Below are 23,243 nucleotides of genomic sequence, written 5' to 3'. Positions count from 1 at the left end.
CATTAATGATATACCCTGCCCTCAAAATGGTATAATCTCTTCATTTGCAGACAACTGTGCTGTATTGTGCAGTAGTAGTGATGCAAACCAGGCCTTTGATAATTTGCAAGAAACTATCGACAAAATAGGATATTGTGTGGTGTGACGAGTCAGCCCTTCAACTCAATAGTGGCAAATGTAAATTTCTATGATTCGTCGCAAAATACCAGACAGGCGCCTTCAAATTGGTACACAATCACTAAGCCCAGTTAGACCGGTATTACACTATAAAAGTTTGGTAAACGTTTTTTTATAAAACTTGAAAAATGCAGCCAGTAAGGTCACCGGTTGCATTTTGTAGAAAGTAACCAATAATCTTATTGGTTAGATTTTTCAAGTTTTATGAAAGGGATTTTATCAAAATTTTACAGTGTAATACCGGCTTTAGGCAAATAAAATATCTGGGCTTTATTCTTAATAAAAATCTTTCATTCTCATCACATATTTGATCATGTAATAGACAAATCAAATATGAATTATGGGTATGTCCAACCGCATTATTTTTCCACAAGCTAAACTCTCTTTGAAAAATGAAATTATTCTTCACAAATCCATCCTTAGGCCTACATTATTGTATGAATTTCCAGCTTGGGCACAGGCATGTGAAATGGACATCAAAAATCTTCGAATTACTCAGAAGAAGATATTAAGGAAATTTGTAAAAGCACCGTGGTATGATCGAGGTATAAATATCAGGCAGGATCTGGACACACCACATATTTTCCTCTTACATAAAAAAACTGAACAGTGATCAATTTGATAGAATGTTAAACTGTCAATGTGATCATCTGAGAGTCGTCTCCGATTACAATGTAGGCTTCCTGGAAAAGTACAGGAAGCCTCGCCAAATTGAGCACTTGGATTGGGAAAATTTATAAAAGACATCTGCTATTTTCTTTGATGTTAAATCAAAGTTTTCTGTACATATTTTCCTTCAATTTCATTACTTGTATAATTTGACTGCTCCTATCTAATCACACTTATTCGCACATATTCATATTTACTCGTATTTTATTTTCCTATTTCATTTACATATTAATGGGAAAAAAGAGGATTTCTATACATGATTGAACTTTTTGGTTGGTTGAACTTTGGACTTCTGTGTGTTTTTTAAAAGTGAAAAAAAGAGGACTTTCTATTTTCAAGGTTTAATTATATTATTTTGTATATTATTATTGTGTAAACACGAATACCTTAAAAATTCTGATGGACTGAGTACGAAACAGAACTGAATTACCTTTATTTTTAGTTATTATTTATTGGGATTTTTTGCGTCACGACTCCTATGTGATGTTTTTTTCTATTTTTCCTACTCCTAGATAGATGTTACTTGACTGCAGATAGTTAGGATCTGAGAGTGTGGACTATGGTGGCATTTGCCTACAATTTCCCACACCATGACTTATTCTGACCAATTCTTTTTTACATACATACCACGTACAAACATACACATATCTATCTACTAGCATTGAGACTCTTTTTGTTCTTCACGGGCCTTCTTGGCCAGTTTGTATGCCGACAGTTGGCCCTACAGGGCTAGGAATCGGCTATAATTTTAATTCTGGTCTGGTCTGGTCCTCCATAATGACGTCTCAAAATGTTGTGCATGATATAAGTACACGCACGATTGAACTTGATATGAGTGGTGTTGAGTCCTCTCAAGACGAGATTAATGAAACAATAGTTGAGGAACCAGAAGTCAATACTTCTGGAAGCAGAACTGTTCATAAGTCTCAAATTACTACATCTAAAATTAAGCTTCCTATTGCTGAAATGTCACGTACATACAAATGATACACTCATAAATAAATTTGGAAAATTACTTGAATCAGCTAGCATTGATCCGATTAAGGTACAGCTGATTATTTCAACTTCGATTCAAATTTTATAACAGCCTAACAATAGCTCAAGTATTTAATGCCCTCCCAGGACCCAGATTTCCAAATTTGATGTAAATACTTGTATATATTTGGACTGAATTGTGTTCATCTTTCTTTTTTTTTGTATCTTCATATCCTCGAGTAGTTTTTCATTGTATTATTGGCACCCTATGAACGCGCACAAAAGTTGATTTTTCCCTCTGCATATAGTAATTTTAATTTATTTTAGTATGAGCACTTACTGAACAGAACATATATTTTTTTTGTCTTCTTGTCTAATATTGTTTGTAAAATCACATGTGTATTTTACTGAACATTTTCGATTTTCATCATCCAAAATGCATGAATAATTTTTGAATAACATCTAATTCAGGGGTTCTTTGCGATGCGACACCCATTCAGTGTTTTTCCTACCTGATTCGAATGTGACTTTTTTTTTTCTTTTCAAGCCGAGCGCAACTCAGGTCTATCGCCATGGGCAATTTACTACCTAGTGAGTTGTACCGGAAGTGTAAGTATGTGTATCTAACAGTCTGAGTGCGTATCTAGTGTTATGTTGGATTTTTTTAGTGCTGCCATCTATATCTCAGAAGTGAAGTGAGTGAAGTGTAATGACTGAACATTTGTACTGTTTGTAAAACTGTTGCTCTCTGTGGCGAGACTTTTTAACGGGGAGATCGGCTCGCATTTGCGCCTTGAAGTTGGGAACCAAAGAAAACCAACTTCAGCCAACCACCACTGTGGTGACGGTGGGGCTCGAACCCGGATCCCCGCGATGCGAGTCCGTCACTATGACCACTCGACCACCACGGCGGCGATTCGAATGTGACTGTTGAATGGTGCTTTTTTTTCCTTGGTGAAATTCGTGAAATCCCACAGAAAGAGCGTAGATGGTTGTGGCGGCAATGATTTCTCTGGCTTAATTTAGGACAGCCTGAGAAACTGAGAGATTGTGACCATATTTTTCTTTTATTTTTCTTTCTTTCTCTCTTCATGGGTCTTCCTGGCCGATTTGTATGCCGATAGTTGTCCTTAATAGGATGGGAATCGGCTGAAAATTTCATTCTGGTCTGGTCTAACGTCATAAAGGTAAAACGTCTCCGAGGAAGAATCTCGGGAGCTGAATAGAACAGCAAAACACTCGTAGGAAAACGAAAAACGATACCAATACGAGTTGAAAATTGTATTACGTTGTACATAGAAATAACCAAAAAAACTCAGAATTATTTAATCATATTTAATCAAAAATTGTAATTAAACAGGAATATTTAATCTATTAAAACACGAATTTATGCAAGATAGAATTACTCTATATAAGAGTAAAGAATTTAAAAAATCAAAAAGAGAAAATAATTTTCCTTCCGGGGAACCCCGTATGGCGAATCCTATTCGCCGGGCAGGGGTAAGTTACTCATGTATATATATGGGAAGCAAATAGAAAATGATTTAAGAGAGAAGGAAGTATGCAACCAATATTAATCTCAACATTAATCCATATTTAATCAAGATTATCCTCTTGATTACCCTCATTATAAATAAAGTTCACACAAGATGTTAAATCAGGGGACCTCAAACTGAGCTCCGCGGTGACCTCCTCATGCACAGCCAACTTTTTCCGGACCTGACAAATGTTCTTTGAACCGAGTTTTTGTTAGTGTTGCTTAATGAAGCCGCAAATAAGTGTTGATTAGGTAAATGGGGCACAAGCGAACGCAAAAAGTTTGAGAACTCCTGCCCTAAATTAATCTTCAAATTCTATTGTTGAATGCTAAATTCTGCAGCTATATATATATATATTTCTCTCGCGCCTTTTTTGACTTAAAGGAACAAAACTTCGAGTTAAGGAAACATTCCATGATTAAAATACGGAAAATTTTCCGTATTTTAATCCGTGTTTTTCCGTATTTTTTTCCGTATTTTTTCCCGTATTTTTCCGTTTCCGCTCGAGTGAAATTTTCGACTTAAAAAGATATTCGAGTTATCGGAGTTCGCAGGGCCGCAACTACGGGGTAGCAGGCGAGTCTGGTGCCCCGGGCGCCGAACCGGGGGGGGGGGAGGGTCGTAGATTTCAACAATAAACCCCTCCTTCAGCATTACATGGGGGTGCCAAAATGCGCTCTTGTCCTGGCTGACCAAACGTCTAGTCGCGGCCCTGGGAGTTCGACTCACTCAACACGAATTGACTGTATACGTCTCTAACGTGGATAATGACAGCGAAATTCCTCACAAGTATAAATAATTTTTGTCGAACTGAAAGTGATGGAAGGAGAACCCCGTAAAAGCAAAACTCTTATTCCTGAAACAATCCAGGTAAAAATTTCAATCTTGATTATTTCATTTTAAAGTTTTGTTTAATAGATGGCGCTTCTCCTCATCTCTCAGTAAATCTAAAAAGCAGGGATTCCCAACTAGGGTTACCAGTCGTCCTTCTTTTTGATGTCATTTCAAGCATCCTCTTACGTTTCGGAAAATTCTCCGTTTTATCCTCCTTTTCAGGTTTTTTGGGGAAATCTTTCTATCCTGGGGAAAAGGTTTTTTTTTTTTTTTCACTCTTCATTCATATAAGAGTTTTGTGTGCTTTTTTTTTTTTACCCACACGTTAGCTTTGACCAATCGCTGTCTAAATTCCCAGAATGAAGGAACCCACGTTGTGCCTTAAACCAGGGCAGATGTTATTCTACCAAGGTCCAGCTTGCCTCAGGAAAAAGACAAACCGAAAAACCAGCTATGGAAGAACAAAATAGGGGGGGGGGGGAAGCGCTCTTTCATGGATATATTCTTATGTATTTTATTTCGTAAAACACCAGAAGGAATATAAAGCGCTTGCACTGGATAAAAACATGCAAACAAGACATAAAGTTTAGAAGGGCAAGCACGTTGTAAACGAAGCAAGGTCAAAGTCAGCGACGGTTGAAGCGAATCTTGAGTATGATGAGCACACAAGGTCTGATGGTAGTCTATTCCATATTCTGGCTGATCTGCTTCTGAAGCCGTGGAAGAAGCCGTCTTTTCTGGCCATCGGGATATGTATTTGATATGGGTATCTCTCCGCAGGTTAACCTTGGTGTCAGTGATGACAAAAAATGGGACGCCCGATGGTAAATGTACCATGTTATGGACCATTTTGTAACACAATTTGAAGTCGGAAACGATTCTGCGACGTTCTAGGGAATGTAGACCAAGAATTTCAATCCTCTCAGAGTAGGACAGCCCAGGGATGACAATCGTTTTGTAAAAGATCTTTGGGGCTTTTCTAAGAGCATTGTGTATTTGATCTTATATACAAATACAAATACAACAGGCAAATTGCCCGAAGCTGACTTAAGAACATCATGGATCCCCGAGCCATTTTTTGGAGGCCCTACCTACTACTACACCACACATGCACCCCGCCCACTTCCCCCCCCCCTCGCGGAACCCCCCCCCCAACGAATCGGTACATGCGGGAATGTGCGTGTACGTGTAGTGAAACCTGACGTGAAGTTTTGTTGTTTCTCTGTAATGCTTGTTATGTGTAGTGCTGCCATCTGCCACTAGTTTTTCTAACTATGAGTGAAGTGTTATGATTGAATGATTTGTCGTTGTAGGATTGTTGCTCTCTGTGGCGAGACTTTATAACGGGGAGATCGGCTCGCATTTGCGATTTGAAGTTGGGAGCCACAGAAAACCAACTTCAGCCGACCACCACTGTGGGGTTCGAACCCGGATCCTCGCATCGCGAGTTCGTCACTATAAATTATATGGTCTCCAGACGTGTGAGCAAAAAACCTTGATGTTGCAAATATTAACCAAGTACAACATAAAAATGACAACACGAATAAATTATTTTCTTAGTATATAATAAATTAAATATATATTGATAGGTATGTATTGTTCTTATATTAATTTATATTTCAGCGTAAATCATGGCTGCCAGATCTGAATATAGAGCTGTAATTGAATAAAGGTATAAAATTGAGAAAACGTGACGCAAAAACTGGTATGAATAAATCATACGCATCATCCGAGAAATTTGGTGGAACTTTGTTTTATGTGTCTTCCTTTTATGAGAAACTTTTTCTTGTCTTTAACAGATGTCGCTGATGGGGAAATTTTTTGGTGTTTGTTAAAACACATATTCGCTACACTTACTCAAAGATCATTTGTATAAAAATAGTATAACCGTTTTGTATTTTTTTTTAGCGTAATGATTCAATAATAAAGCTATTATAAATCATCTGTTTTCTAAATCGCTGATGAATAACAACTGCCTAAGATAGAGTTGAAATATAACGTCACCATACTGATCGACCAAGAATGTAATTCATTATAGACATTTATTTTACGTAATGAGTTGGGGACAACAAGGATGTTGTTAATAATGATAGTTTCTTAAGACACTTCAAAAAACATGCGTTAACTTTGTTTCATAGTCGCTTCAACTTCCCTGCTGCCACTCCACCAACCACTTCTTAAACATTCCCCCCACTAAACCCAATCTCCATCGGAGGATTGTTCACAGGCTGGCTGGTTCATTTGACCAGCCCTGCATTGCGTAGTCATATATAGTAAGGGCTGTGTCATCTCTTCGATTTGGCTCAGTGGGCGTGGTCTCGGAGGTGCTGTGTGACGCGACACTGTCCTGCTACTTTTTTATAGCTGTCGACATCGGAATATGATTGAGAGAGATTTCTTGTTTATGGTGTTGTTTGTTGTTTTTGCCAGAGGCGGATTTAACGGCCAAAAACACCGGGTGCGCCCTGAGCTCTCAACTTCTGAAGGACCTGGAAAACCCCAACTCTACACTTGTTTCTAATTTAAGGGGCCTACTGTTATGTTCTGAGCCCGGTGCCTCAACACAACTTCATCTAATTCTGGTTTTAGTGGCCCAGGTATGCGCATGTAGTATTTTTATAGTTAATCTATTAAGCTAAGACTAATCCATGCAATAGTCGGTGAGTTACAATGTCTTTTGATATATCATTCACAATAATAATTATGAATCAAAACATTGTACATTATGAATATAATTTGTATATATTATGAATCTGTCCCAATTTGGCTATCGATCAACCCAATGAATTATAACCAATGCATGATTCCACTGAAATGGATCCGAGAAAAATATTCCCAGCGGAAGTTACCTCATAAACAAAAGCGAAATTTATAATGTTAAATGTTGAAATGGTTCAACGGAGCGCAAGCCAATAAATAAACGGATAATGATAAAGATAATCGAAAATATAGTTCTGGGAAAAATTCGGTAAAATAGGCAGTACAGCGAATTGTACAAACTACCTCAATTAACAAGGTAGCAAACACAGCGCACTCGGTTTTGCAGGCTAATGACGTCAAGCGTGCCATCTGGTACCGACTCCGGCACCTCATGAGTCAGCCTTTATTATATGGGCCTGAGTCAAACTTGTTGAGAAAATCGGTTTTGCGATGGAGTTTTGAAAGTCTTTTTTAGTGGTTCCAGGGCCGGTTCCTAACTTCGAGGTGCAAATGCGAGCCGATCTCCCCGTTAAAAAGTCACGCCACCGAGAGCAACAAGCCTACAACGGTACAATTATTCAATCATCACACTTCTTCCATAGTAAGAAAAATTGATGGCAGATGGCATCATCGCACATAACAAGCAACAAAACTTCATGTTAAGTTCACAACACGTAAACGCACATTTCAACACGTACTAGTTCGTTAGAAGTTCCGCATAGGAATGTGAACGAGGTGCATGTGTGGTTTAGTAATAGTAATTTCATGGGTTTTTTTAGCGTGTGACCTTTCCTGTTGTGTGCGCGCTTTCAGCCCATTGCGTATTGTTTTTCTAAATCACTCGTAGTTAGCAACACACTAAGATACAGTTCAATACTAGCGTCTCCATATTGTTCCGCAGAGAGAGAAAGTTCTTCTCAATAACTTGAACCTTAAAACATTTCATCAGTCTTCTTTACTTACCCTGTCACCAAAATAAAATAATTCGCACATGGACATTGGAATTTTTCAATATAGTACAGTATAAGCAGTCGCATGTGAATATTATAGTGTAACTGTAGCATTGTATTGTTGGACACTGATGTTCATAATGATTCCCTATAATATTGCTCTGAATTGTGCAGACGGACATTGATGTTCATAACGATTTCCGATGCCATCATTTTCATATTTTTTTGGATGGTTATTTTGTGTATATTTTTTCCTTTGCAACATGTTTTATCCTACACATGTGAATATCATGGTGTAACACTGACACATTGCATCGCATTGATGGACACTGATGTTCGTAATGATTTCCTCTGCCATCTGTATTATATTTCATGGAGGCATGTTATTGCTACGTATTATCTGTAATCCATGTAAATCTGTTATCTGTATCGATATAATTTCGGTTATCCTACCTTTTGCTTCGTATCATATTGACGAACATTGTTGTTCGTAGTGTTTTCCGCTGCAGTAATTTTCAGATTTTTGTAACAATATGTCATATAATATGTGTATTTTTCCCCTTTTCCCGGAGGGGTGATACCTGAGGCATCACTTCTCCGGGGGCTAAAGCTTTTTATGCTGGCTTTTCTGAATGCTTTAGGGGTTGGTTGCTGCTGTTGCGACCTCTGTGTGGTGGCTCTCCCGGCCTGGATGCTGAAAGGCTTTTCCAGTATGACTTCTTAACCGCTTATATCCCCTTTTGGGACAGAGTGGGAGTCATGTTCTGGTTTGGTAGGGGTGTCACCAAAAGCAAAATGCAAGCGTACTCTTACCATCTTTCCCATAATATTCTATGGAAGTTATACTTTCCATCCCATGTCAATACATTGAATACTGACTTAATCCAGGACCGCAAGTTTCCATGTGGAAAATGTATTGCCCTAGCAATTTAATCCTTTAACGGCCCACGGCCTTTCCACATTTCATCAACTGGATTTTCAAAAATTATTTTTTTTTCAAAATTACTTCTTTCATTAACTCTGAAATTATTTCTCTGATTTTTCCTGAAATTTTCATTAATACCGAAATAACTGGTTTTATAAACTCTATTGCCTTTTTTCATTAATTCCGAAATTACTTATTTCATTAATTCAGAGATTATGCCTTGTAATGATACTAAAAATTATTATTTTGCTCAAGTCTGAAGTTATGTTCTCCATTAGTCATGAAATTATCTTTTTGATCAATTCTGAAGTTTTTTTCATTAAATCAGAAATTATTTCTTTTCCATCATTGTGGGAATTATTTCCTTGATTAACCTGAATTTTCATTAGTCACTAAATTATGTTTTTTCTTATTTCTGAGATTATTTCGATTTTAATTTGAAGATAATTTCTTCAATTAATTTTGAATTTCCATTAATTTTTAATTTATGTCTTCCATTAAATTATGAATATTCATTTATTTCTTTATATCTTCCATTAATTCTGTATTTTTTTCATTTTTATCATTAGATTTCTGTTCAGGTACTTATATTTTCATATCGGTATTTTCCTGAATTCCAGTAAAATCTGTGGTTAACCGTTGGCTGCGTATATAGTTGAAGATGTACTTCTCCACACCCACTCTGCAGGGCCACATGGGGGAACGTGGCACTTCGATTAAGGCCCAGAAACTTTCAGGGACCCGAAATTGGCTGCTCTTTGTGTCATGGGCACAGGCCCTTCCTCACGCCCCTGCCTCAAAGAACACAACATATTAGGGAGTCCCAAAAATCCGTATTTACCCAGGACCTGAACTTGAATAGCCTACAAGCCCCCGGTCCCTCTGCGCAAAGCGGAAAATTTTCAAAAATTCCATTGGAAAAAACATCATGCCCACCGCAAATTCCAGAACACTTGACTAGAGTCCTCAGCTCGGGATTTACCAGAGGCCGCCTATTAAATTCATAGCACAAAAAAAATTAGAATAAGGTTAAGTTTGGCCCAAAGGAGGGAACCCCCCCCCCCCATGTTTATTACAGAGCGCAAGTTCTTATAAGCGTCCCATTTGCATATTTCCTCCGAAGTCGCCCGTACCAGCGCCACCTGCCGGCTGTTTTTTAGGGGGGGGGGTTTCCTGATAAAAAAAAATTTCCGTGACCTTTAGGGGCCGTTCAAGTATTACGTCACCATCGATGGGGGGGGGGTCCGATTTGCTGACTGTTGATGACGTGGGGGGGGATTTGGATAATGCTTACGTCATCAACCACCTTTTATGAAAATATGAAATATTTTTAATGGCATCTTACTCGGTGCGCCGAAAACGGGAAAAACCTTTCGATAGTTTGAGGGCATTTGAAGTAACATGCCCTATTGATAAGTGCCTTACAGGGCCACTTTAGTAATCTCAATGTTTCGCGTATCCAAGTCATCTGGAAATGTGCCCGGGCCGCTTAAGTGCTCTGGAACTGAGCCACGCATCACTTGAATAATCTGAGAATGTGCCGCGGGTAATTTGAGCGATGTAGAACCGCACTGGGGGCCAGTTAAGTGCTCTAAAACTACGTGACATGTCACTCAAGGGATCCTTAAATGTGTCACGGATCGCTTAAGTGTTCTGGAACCGTGTCTCGGATCATTTAAGTGATCTGAAAATATGCCACGGGCCGCTTAAATGTTCTGGAATTGTACCACGGGACACTTAAGCGATCTGTAAATGTGCCGCTTAGTTCATTTTTACAAAATTAGGTTTGAAGAGGGCAGGCCGCATCAGATAACCCCCCAGGGCCATATCTGGTCCGCGGGCCAAGGAACTTTGTGTGATTTATCATTATATGGCTAAGAGGGTGGGTCGCAATGAATGTATTAAAGATAAATTTTGAGTTCATAGCCTTCAAATAACATGGAAATTAACAGAAGTTGATTATAATAACATATAAAGGTATTTTCTTCCGAAATTTCAATTTAAAAAAATTATTTCTTTTTGCATTAAAAAAAATAAATTTTTGATCGTGGGAAGAGGCACGAGGGAGCCGCCAATGCCCCCCCCCCCTCCCGTGTACATCTCTGATCCCAACAATATGCGTTAGATTGCAGAAGGGCAGAGCTGATGCCGAAATTTTGCTGACGGGGGGGGGGAGGGGGGTCAAAAATGGCTAAAAATTTGCTCAAGTAATACTTGAACGGCCCCTTAGATGCTAACCCTGCAAACCGTTTTTCATTTCGGTTATTTTTCCGGTTTTTATGAATTTTCAAAGCTTCTACGTACATTTTTGCCCACCCTGTATATAACAATATGACTCAAAAATAAGCATTTACCCAATGAATGTATGTCCTAAGAAAAGAAATTACGAAAGTATTTGTAATAGAGAGATATTGCGCCGTTTTCGTCAGATATTCATGAGGGCCAATAGCAATTATAGTGAACTTTTAGTAGAAAAAGCTTTCAGCTAATCGATGAAGAGGACCGACGAAAAAGTATTCGTTAACGACATTAAAAAAAAAAAACCTATAGAAGTATTTTTCCCCCCGTGTTCTACTTTTCCGGAACGAAAAAGGTTTTCCTGGGACCAGGGGGAAAAAATAGTTCAAAGACCCTAAACAACAGGGGAAAAAAAAAACTTGTCAGAGGATATTGACCTAGACGTTATCGACTACCTTCGTGGGAACTTATTCCGCGATCTTTCAAACTGGGAAAATTTATACCGTAAACTGGAATGACTTGGTAACTGCAGGATGACTTGAATGAAATCGGAAGATTCAGGTTCGAACCCCGTTGACGGAACAGTGGTGGTCGGCTGAAGTTGGTATTTTCTGCGGTTCTTCCAAGTACGAGACGAGAATTCGAGCACACATTTGAAAAAGTCTCTCCTCAGAGAGCAGGGCAGATCTTCTACACGAAACTTACACAACATGAAAAATTCAAGCATTTACCATGTTTACTTTAAAATATGGAAAATTAGATGGCAGCACCAGCAAAACACAAAACGGTCACAATTCTAATAACGTAAATACGTTAGGGCAGTAGTTCGCAACCTGGGGTTATATGCCCCCCATCACGGTCCTGCGATATTCTAAGGGGACCACGGGTTGGAATCAGGTGAAAGGGGAGAAGCCACGACAAGTGGTAAAGGAAGATCTGAAGAGAGAAATATGATGGAGTTGTACGTGGAGCAAGGGCCATCTTAAACCATGTGGGCTATTATGATTTCCGAGTGCAAATATGTAAGCTGTTACGGTTTCTTCCAGCTAACTATAGGACCCAGAGCATAGCTTTGCCCAGGAACCCAGGATGGTGAGACGGCCATGCACAAGAAAAAAACTCAATGAACTCTAGCCGAGGGTAGGCGCGGACCCATAGGGATGTGTCGGGAGGAGCGATTTATTGTGCAGGTTCACTGGATCGTTCCATTTTTACATAGACATTTCTTTTTATATATAATTCGGCTCTTCAGAGCGATGATTATCACCTACTTCCCCCCTTCCATGTGAGGTGGACCATGATGGCCCAGGGCAACAGAAATCGATCTTATTTATAAAATTTTTGTTCTTTGTAAAAATTTAGTTGGGATTAAACTCAAATTCAATAGTTGGGAAGGGTCTCACTCCTTCTTGACGGTGGGAGGAGGGGGCCATGGGCTGAAAAGGTTGAGAATCACTGCGTTAGGACCATGTGTATACATGCACTCACACAACACGTTCCGACAAGTACCGATTCGTTTGAAATTCCACGGAGAAGTGTGTACGAGGTGCATGTACATTTAAGAAGAAGGGTTACTTGGGTACATAGAAAAGGAAGTCCATAATTAAAAGACCCTATTTTAAAATAGCCTACTGGCGAAACCAGACATCCGAAAATGGCGAAATTTTGGGGAGGACTTCACGAAGTGATGAAAATTTGTTTCAGGGGGAAAAATTAGTTGGCACATGTCGCCACCAGGGGGCGTTTCATTAAGGAATGAGACACATTTAGGCAAACGTTTACAATTTTAACAATTTCTAAACACTTTTTACAATTGTTACTGCAACAAAACATGTTCCACATGATGGCCATCATCTTCAGATACCATGTGAAATCGCAAGATGGCATGTTCCACAACTGACCGAAGTGCACGTGGGGAAATGTTCAGCACGTTGCGTGAAATGTTGCTTTTAAGGTCAGGTAAATTTCTTGGATTGTCACGACTTACCAATCGTTTCAAATGCCCCCAAAGCCAAAAATCGCCTGATTAATCACATTTTAAGGTGATAAAGAGACAAATACCGCTGTTCAAGACAAAGAGTCAAAAAGTCCGACTGTTTGTCTTGAACGGCGAGTAACTCCTGCAATAAAAGTTATTTTGTCTTTCCACTATTTGTCTCTGCTACTGAAGAAGGAACTTCATACAGTTCCGAAACGCATCTAGCTGTTGTTCTCTTCTAATTTTGGTATGCTCACGTTGTTTTCCCTACTATATTGTCTCACCCAAAAGGTAATTCCAACATTCTAAAGGTAATATTCTAACGATAGCTAGCATTACAAGATTTATAATAATTTATATGTTTTTATCATTATAACATCATTTTCATTTCATTTAATTCCTCCCATCAAGTACGGAAAAAACTGATAAGTGGTTCAATTTGATGATATTTCTGCATGATTTGGTCCATATTTATGTTACTTATCAACTACATTCGGGAATTATGCGTAATCCCTGATAAAAGTGATAAATGTAGGAAAATTAATCTATTTTATACCGACGCGATTGGTGATTACGCATAATAACTGCAACATATACACATGAGTTCATACCATTCGCACAAAATGAATTTTGATAGCTTTTCAATGAAGTATTTTCTCTAACATACAAATATGGGGTAAACGAAGTACTTGAAAATTATAATGAATATATAAGAAAGACACCTGAAGTAGCAATTATTAAATTTGTGAATTTTTATTAAATTTGTGAACCGATAGTAGAAAAATAAAAGAATGAGAAAAAGTCCCCACATAAAAATACACAGTAGGCTACAAAAATTCAGTAAAATGTTCCGCATCGCGAGGCATTGAGAACTAGCGACACATTTGCAATATTAATAATATTCTCGCATATTTCTCGAGGATTCCTTGCATTAAGTTTGCACCAGTCCATATTACATCATTTATGTCTTCCTCTTCCGACTCGGAAACGGAGGATTTAGATCAGCGGTTCTCAACCGGTGCTCCGCGGAGCCCTTGGCGCTCCGTGTGCACTTCCCATGAGCTCCGCGACGACCCAAGGAAAATAAATATGTAAATGTGACAGATAAATAAAAAAAGAGGCCTACGGAGTTCCGCCATAAAAATTATATACAGAAAAGGCTCCTCGAGTCAAATAGTGCTCCGATGGAAAAATTATGTACTGATCCGCGAGTCAAAACTGGTTGAGAACCGCTGGTCTAGATCGTAATCGAACACGATCCATTGAGAGAGAATGGCATTTAAATTAATTTTACAAAATTCATAAATTATTAATAATAATTGGCGCGTGATCCACCTGCTGACACTTCATCGTGGCTCGAACCATATTTGAACAGTCATAAAATTTTGTCATACTTTTAAAGCGCTTCATCATTTCTTTGTCAAATATACGTTGCAATTCGATAACTTTGATTATTTTTCGAATATTTTATTGCTATTTTTGTTTAATTAATGTAAATTAATAGAAGTAAAGGAATCAAGTACTGGAATTCCATGACCCCCCCCCCCAAAAGGGTGGGGTTGACAGGCAGGATCGTCTTAGGAGCATCATGGGCCCCCGAGCCAAGGGATTTTTCGGAGGCCCTACCTGAAAAATTCTCGAAAAATTCAACTACGTCTCGTTTTTCTGAGGCACCTCTTCTCTTGAGGCCCTTCGGGCACGGCCCGGGGTCGGGGAAGCATGCGTTAAGACGGCACTGCATAAGGTTCGCAACAGGCGTCCTATTTTTTTCAGTTTTGAATTTGGTGCCCCTATTTGAAGACGACATAATCAGTATTTTCACTTTATTTGTTCGATCATCCATATTGTCCGAATGTTTTTGTTGAAAGAAATAATTATTTTTTCCTACATAAAATCGATTGTTGCAAATGTACGAATTTTGTTATCAAAATTTTCGTCTCATAAAAAAATTTTATGCCAAAAAATAACGAACAACTCTCTCTCTTTTTTCATCATCGCACGAGTTGCCTGAAATTTCGAGATTAGATGGCAGCACCAACAGTATATAAATCCATCGAGCTTATATTACTGGAGAGAGTATGACATCAGCGGTCTCCGCCTTGGCAGCGCTGAGAAATAAGGCGACTGTATAAGGATAGGGCCCTTATATAGTGGCTATGTAGGGAACTGTGCCTAAGTGGCACAGTGGTAAAGATGCTCGTCTTCCACTACGAAGGTTACCATCAAGGTCCATGGGTTCGAATCCGGGCATAGAACATCGAAGCTATGCTGAGAACTGTCGCCCAACACCTTCCGTCGTGACATCACGCGACTCGGTGAAAGCAAACACGATTCCCCGTTATTTTCTTATGGCATAAATAGGAGTTTAAAACAATAAATGAAAAAATAATTTCAGCATCGATGAGATAATTCCAAAATTAATGAACGAGATAATTCCAAAATTAATGAAAAATAGATAATTTCAAAATTAATGAAAAAGAGATAATGTCAAAATTAATGAAAGAGATAATTCAAGAATTAATGAAATATAATTTCAGAATCAATGAAAGAAATAATTCCAGCATTAATAAAAAATAATTTCACCATTGATGAAAGAAATAATTTAAACATTAATGAAAGAAACAAATCCAGAATTGATGAAAGCAATTACTCCAGAAATAATAAAAGAAATAATAATTAACAAAGGAAATAATTCCAGAATTAACGAATGAAAATTCAAGAAATAATGAAGGAAAAAATTCCAGAATTAATGGAGAAAAATATACAAGAATTGATGGAAAGAAATGATTCCAGCATTAATGAAATAAATAATTTAATCTTTTTTCACCTTTAGATGAGTTCTTTATCCTTTTTTTTAATCTTTAAAACCCAATATTTAGAGACCGAACTGTACATTTCTATGGGCAAATTGCCAGGCGGGAAGTTTGTTTTCACTGAGTGACGTCATTTCCTTGCATTTGATGTCGCTGCAGTCGCGGCGGCTGGATGCTCCCTTCAGTAAAAGTTCGATGCAAGCCTCTGAATCTCTGTCGTCTGCTTCTCTCCGGGTTACTTGTTTTGGACGTCTCCTTGTGTTCCTGAAAAAATTACTGAACTGGCAGTTCGAACTTCCAGTTCTGTTCCAGCCGCTGTGGTGGTCGAGTGCCGCTGTGGTGGTCGAGTGGTTATAGTGACGGACTCGCGATGCGAGGATCCGGGTTCGAACCCCACAGTGGTGGTCGGCTGGAGTTGGTTTTCTGTGGTTCCCAACTTCAAGGCGCAAATGCGAGCCGATCTCCCCGTTAAAAAGTCTCGCCACAGAGAGCAACAGTCCTACAACGGTAAATCATTCAACCATAACACTTCACTCATAGTTAGTAAAACTGGTGGCAGATGGCAGCACTACACATAACAAGCATTACACAGAAATAATAAAATTTCACGTCAGGTTTCACTACCCGTACACGCACATTCCCGCATGTACCGATTCGTTGGGGGTTCCGTGGGGGGGTTGAGGGTGGGGTACATGTGTGGTGTAGCAGTAGTAGGTAGGGCTCGTAGGTAGGGTAAAAAAGGGTTCGGGGATCCATGATGTTCTTAAGTCAGCCACCTCGTTGGGCAATTTGCCTGTTGTGGCGTTGTATTTGTATTTGTATTTGTGAGCTTAGCTTGTTGGGAACCGACTTCTTGTCTGTCGTCTGCTCATTAAGACGTCTCCTTATGCTCAAATAAAATAACCGAACTTTTAGTTTAAATTTCCAGTTCAGTTCAAGAGCTTCGTTTATAAGGAACTGAGCGGAATAAAGAATATAGTTTTTTTTTTCACTTTGAACTTCATCATCACCACGTGAGTCACTTTTAAATTTGACATTAGATGGCAGCACATTACTATAAAGTGCAGTGTGGAAAAATTCACTTTTTACGATCTTACCCGTCGTTTGCTTGTGTGGGGAACCTTTGTTTTGGATGTCTCTTTGGGTCATGAAAAAATTACTGAACTGGAAGTTTGATCTTTCAGGCCAGTTTATAAGGAACAAAGCTGAATGAAGAATTTAGTTTTTTATACCTGAGCTGCTCATCATCACCACATAAGGCACTTCCGATTTTCAAAGTACCAACAATATTTTTAAAAATTAATGTCTTAATGTATTCTAGAGCAGCGGTTCTCAACCGGTGCTCCGTGTGCACTTCCCAGGGGCTCCGCGGCCACTCGAGAATAATAAAATAAATCAATAAATAAATGATATACTAAAAAGGGCTCTTCGAGTTAAACAGCGCTCCGCCAGAGAAAGTATTCACTGAAAAGGGCTCCGCGAGTCAGAAAAGGTTGAGAACCGCTGATTTAGATCAGTGTTTCTTAACCTTTTTCAGCTCGTGGCTCCCCCCCCCCGTTCTATCCAGCCCCCCCCCCAATACCCTCATCCAAGAGTGAGTTCCAGGAATCAAATTATATGGTAAAAAACGGTCTGTGTAAAATACGGGATGATCCAACGAACCTGCACGATAACTCGACCCTCCCAACACATCAACCGTTTCTCTGGCGGCCCTCCATACTTAGCTGGAAATAACAGCTTACATATGAAAATCATAGCACCAGATCCCATATATCCCCTCCCTCCATTATAGACATGAATACCCGGGTCATGCCCACACAGACCCAAGGGTTAAGATGCCCCCTGGGACGAATCTGATGGATTCTGAAAGTAGTAATATTTTTCAACCATGTTTCATTTTTAAAGCTTTACTTCTGATTTTCTCCCGTGGCCCCCCTTAGAACATCCCAGGACCGCAAGGGGGCCATATGGCCCTAGGTTGAGAACCACTGATTTAGATGATTCATTTTCTGAGCTTGATAAAAGCTCTTCTCTGTCACTCACTTCTTTTTACTTTGTTTCAATATTGTCGCGAGTGAAAATGAAGGTGATGAAGCAATCAATTGATAATAGGCAACTGAATAACCGTTTTTGAGATGGTTTCTTACCAGGAAAGAAACAATTTTAGCTAACAATAAAAGGAGGGGGGGGGGGGAAAGAATTCGAACTCTTATATACTGTGGAAGAGGATTTAGAGGGGAAAGGAAAATATTTATCTCTTGCACTTGCTGGTACTGACGTTACGTTTCTTTCAAACTTGCTAGTACAATGAATAGGAAGAATGTATTTTGTACAGGTAATACGGGGTATTTATCTGTATTTTAAGAATGGTCTACTTATCTCAACGCAAAGCTAATAAAAAATTATGTTGAACCCCCCCCCCCCCGTGAAATTCCGTATCTCTGCTCATTACTATGAGCAACATTACAAGAAAAATAAATCTGACATCAAATTTTTTTCAAAGAGTTATTTCCTCTATTACAAACGAAAAACTCCTTCTTTACGGTCGCTCCTCTTTTACGGACAAGCTGTTTTGTTCCGCAGGGTGTCCGCAAGAGAGGGGATTCACACTGTATTTCATTCATAAGCGGATGCCGGCGCTTCGAACGAGGGGGTGGGGGGGAGACGGATTTTCCTCCTTCACTCTCCGCGCCTATGATAACACAGATTTATTATTTTTGGAGAAACGGAGGGCGGTAGGGGCAAACGGGCAGGGGAGGCTGTGGCCCACGCACCGACCCCCCAAAGCCCATTAAAAATTACGAAAAAGAAATTATGCAGTGGAACTCCTCTAAGACGACAGGTTGGCCGCTGATCGCATACAGAGGTGGCCGCGAAATAGGGGTTATTTTTTGTATTATGTCTATGGAGCCTATTTTCCGTTCCGAGAAAAACTTGCCGCAGAGGTAAGTTGGCCAGAGAATAGTGTTGGTCGCTTCTGAAAGTTTCACTAGATTTATGTAAAAAAAAATTGAAATATCAAAAGAAAATACTCTTTATATGTTATATTTACTAATTTCTGTTAATATCAATGCTTTTTTGAAGGGAAGAAGAATTTCTCAGGAAGAAAAATTTTGTGCCCCCCACCCCCGGAGTCTTTTATGCCTCTCCCGAAAGTTGTTCCTGCGTACGCCACTCGGTAGAGGCGACCAGTCCCTCTGGGTCCGCTCATGATTTTATTGCTCTGCTATAGGTATTTAATTTCCAATTGCAACATACAATTATTGAAAGGTTGCATAAAATTTCTAATTTGATCATTTTTGTCGCACCACGGTCACTTTCTGCACACGAGGGCTAATTAGACCGGGACCTACAATTTATTGCCGATTCCGAACGGCAGGCTTGTTTTTCATACTCATCGAGAGGTTGGTGCGCTAACCCCTCGATGGGGGACTCCCTGCGGTAGCAATTTTTGCTGCGGTCAAGTCGCCGTTTTTCGTTGTACCCCTGTGTCAGGAAAGTTTTCTGACAAGGACGAACTGGGTATCGAACTCGCGACACCTCTAAACATCCTTTGGTACTTTAGGCGAGCATCTTATCGACCGGGCTACCGCGCCCCCATAAAATTTCTATGATAAACACAACGTTTAATAAAAATTGGCGACATTGATAAATTGACAGAATGAAATATGCTACAGAGTCTATCAAGGCCTTTTACAAGAAAATCTGTTTCCCTTTGTTGACGGGAATTATCTGATATCCAAGAATGCTTCTATTTCACTGCTGAGTTCCTAATACCTCCCCAACCCAAAGTAGTCTTCCTGATAATCCTCGGAAAAAAACCGATGTCAAACAACATTCAATTGTTCATTTGTGCTCTTCTATGTATGAGTATTTGTGTTATCAATGTGTTATCAATGCAAAGGTACATATGCCCCAGAACTCTTCTTTTCCCGTGTCCTTTTATTTTAGAGATCTTCAAGTGAGGGGCAGTCTGAAAGATTAAAAATGGAGGAAGGAAAGGTGCAATACAAAAGATATGGGGGAAGGCTTTCTCCGACGCAGATGTGCGTTCCTGGCACTTTCGAAACCATTTTTGGTGAACGCATGTGTGAGTTACTGCCCCTTTTGGTGCACTCATAGACTAAAGCTATAATAGACTAAAGATATTATTCTAACTCTGTGGGTACACTAGAGTTTTGACTCACATGTGCGTCGCGTCCCCTCAGCTGGTTTTAATACGGCATTTATAGACAACAGAATAATTATCTTCGACTAGACAAATTTACATTGCAGACGTAAAGGAATCCGAAATATTCCCTACAATAAAATTTGTAATAGAAACTTAATTTATGTACTTTTTTATAGGGACAAATGAAAATAACTAAAGAACCGGTATTGTATTAGAGACAAATAAGTCCCTTATCATTTTCAGTGGGCTGAGATTGAAACCCTGTATATAAATTATAACCCAATAAAGTTTGGCTACAATTACACGTAATTTTTTGTACATAATTGTTGACATTTTTTGAGCAAATTACGACAGTTTTCATCATGGCGTTGCCTTCATCTCAACCGTTATTCGTAGCCTGGTTTGCATCATCCCCCCCCTCAAAAAATTAGTGACAATTGAGAGGAGAAACGAATTGTCTCTAATACGACCCATAAGCTCTAGATTGGGCTTTGATCATCACTATGTACCGGCCAATTCAAGAGTCTGAATGCCTAGTGTTTGTCTAACCAGTTTGCACTGTCTCAGTTCAATGTAATTCCACTTTGGCACCCCGCACCCCGTATAAGCCATCGTATCCATAGAAGGAAATGCCTATTAATAGATAAATGTAGTCATTAAGTATGCTTAAGTACTAAATTTTGTTGACGCAATATTGAAACCCTTGTCAATATAGTGCTGACTCTTGCCCAGCACAACAGAACCATCTTCGATTCCAACACTCGCAGTAGCGTACAACGTATCGTGACTGTTATTTTTTCCTTTAGGCCACTCAGTGTACCTTTAATTTGATCCTATGTTTTCAGATAAATATACAGACAGCATGTATGACAGGAAAACACTGTCAAACCCCGTTATAACGAACTTCGAAGGTTTGCAAATGCGATTTGTTATATCTCTGATCTAATTAGAGCACATCCTACGGGAAGGGACCAAAAATTTCTTTCAGTGTAAGATGGGTTAGCTCTTTATCGGTATTCTGAAGAAAAATCATTATTATGGCCCTTTGCTAAAATGATACGTAACTTTTTACATATGTACTATACTGATACGTTTTTCTTTCATGAGGTCATGTGAAATAACCTCAACGGTTATTTCTGTCCTAATTTTCACCATTGTTTCTCTGAGATTCCTGATACATGTAAATAAGGCTTTGGATCGGACCGAGATCAGAACTATAGTTCGCTTCAGGTTAACTTTGCAGTGAAGAGAAAGGTAGAGAGTGTATTCTTTCGCCACAAAATATAGTTCCCATACATCGGAGGTTTACGGTGATCCTTTATGCAGAATATTTCAATTTTTTCTATGTGGTTTTAAAAAATATACTGAAAAAATATCGTTTTGAACCGATGTTTAATCGTTTAAAATCTTTAAATTAGAAAAAATATTGGCCACCATTATCGAAAATCCATAGCAACGGCAACAACATTCTGGCGCGATATCCTAAAAATTTTCTCCGCCAATATCAAAGCACTGTCGTGCTTTTTTCGTAACACCGAATTATATACTGAATAGTCCCTTATTACATATTTTACATCGTAATAAGAATATTCACTCGATAAGAATCATCCGTAATAACCCCATGAGCGGCCGTGTCCGGAAAATTCACCGCCAGCAATTCACCGACAACAATTCACCGCCGGAAAATTCACCGACCGACAATTCACCGCCATGCAATTCACCACTAGGAAAATTCACCGCTAGGAAAATTCACCGACTAGCAATTCACTGACAACAGTTCAATGCGAGGGAGTGAGCGATTGAGTTACTGAGTGAGTGAGTGACCCAGTGAGTCAGTGATTGAGTGACCGAGTCAGTGATTGAGTGACTGAGTCAGTGATTGAGCGACCGAGTGAGTAAGTGATTGAGTGACCGAGTGAGTGAGTGACCCAGTGAGTGACTGAGTGACAGAGTGAGTGAGTGACCCAGTGAGTGACTGAGTGACACCCAGTGAGTGACTGAGTGACAGAGTGAGTGAGTGACCGAGTAAGTAAGTGATTGAGTTACCGAGTAAGTAAGTGATTGAGTTACCGAGTGATTGAGTGACCGAGTAAGTAAGTGATTGAGTGACCCAGTGAGTGACTGAGTGACCGAGTAAGTAAGTGATTGAGTGACCGAGTGAGTGACTGAGTGACCGAGTAAGTAAGTGATTGAGTGACCGAGTGAGTGAGTGACCGAGTAAGTAAGTGATTGAGTGACCGAGTGAGTGACTGAGTGACCGAGTAAGTAAGTGATTGAGTGACCCAGTGAGTGACCGAGTAAGTAAGTGATTGAGTGACCGAGTGAGTGAGTGACCCAGTGTGACCGAGGGGGTAAGTGATTGAGCGGGTGAGTGAGTGACCCAGTGAGTGACCGAGTAAGTAAGTGATTGACTGACCGAGTGAGTAAACGATGGAGCGGGTGAGTGAGTGACCCAGTGAGTGACTGAGTGACAGAGTAAGTAAGTGATTGAGTGACCGAGTGAGTGAGTGACCGAGTGATCGAGTAAGTAAGTGATTGAGTGACCGAGTGAGTAAGTGATTGAGCGGGTGAGTGAGCAATGCAGTAGTGACTGAGTGACCGAGTGAGTAAGTGATTGATCGAGTCAGTGAGTGAGCAATGCAGTAGTGACTGAGTGACCGAATGAGTAAGTGATTGATCGAGTCAGTGATTGAGAGGGTGAGTGAGTGACCCAGTAGTGACTGAGTGACCGAGTGAGTAAGTGGTTGATCGAGTCAGTGATTGAGCGAGCGAGTAAATTCGTTAGTGAGTGAGGGAGTGAGTGAATTGGTAAGTGAGGGAGCGAGTGAATGGTCAGTAAGTGAGTGAGGGAGTGAGTGAATTGGTAAGTGAGGGAGCGAGTGAATGGTCAGTAAGTGAGTGAGGGAGTGAGTGAATTGGTTAGTTAGTTAGTTTTTAACGTAGTAGTGTCACAAATTATTAAAAAATCCGATTGTTCCGAAAACGTATTTATGATGAAGTGTTGATTTGAAGACACTTGGATCGGGCGTCCTCTTCGTCGTGGTGGTCGTCGTCAGCCGCGCTTTGACATCGACATTCGGAACTGCTTTCAAGGAACGCGTAACGATTTACCAACAATTCTATAGAAGGATGGCATCGAGCGTTCCAACAGCAATTATCTGCTCACCACCCAGATATATGGAAGTTCATCGGTGCCATAAAAAGAGAACAGAGTTTGAATGAAGTTCGGATGGAGCAAATTGTAAGTGGACAAAACCATCACATTGATTAGGAGA

This window comes from Pholcus phalangioides, unplaced genomic scaffold (assembly GCF_987345545.1).
Source record: "Pholcus phalangioides strain wild (caught in Gottingen) unplaced genomic scaffold, Ppha-v1.0 ptg000040l_1, whole genome shotgun sequence".
NCBI lineage: Eukaryota > Metazoa > Arthropoda > Arachnida > Araneae > Pholcidae > Pholcus > Pholcus phalangioides.
This window is presented reverse-complemented; position numbering follows the sequence as displayed.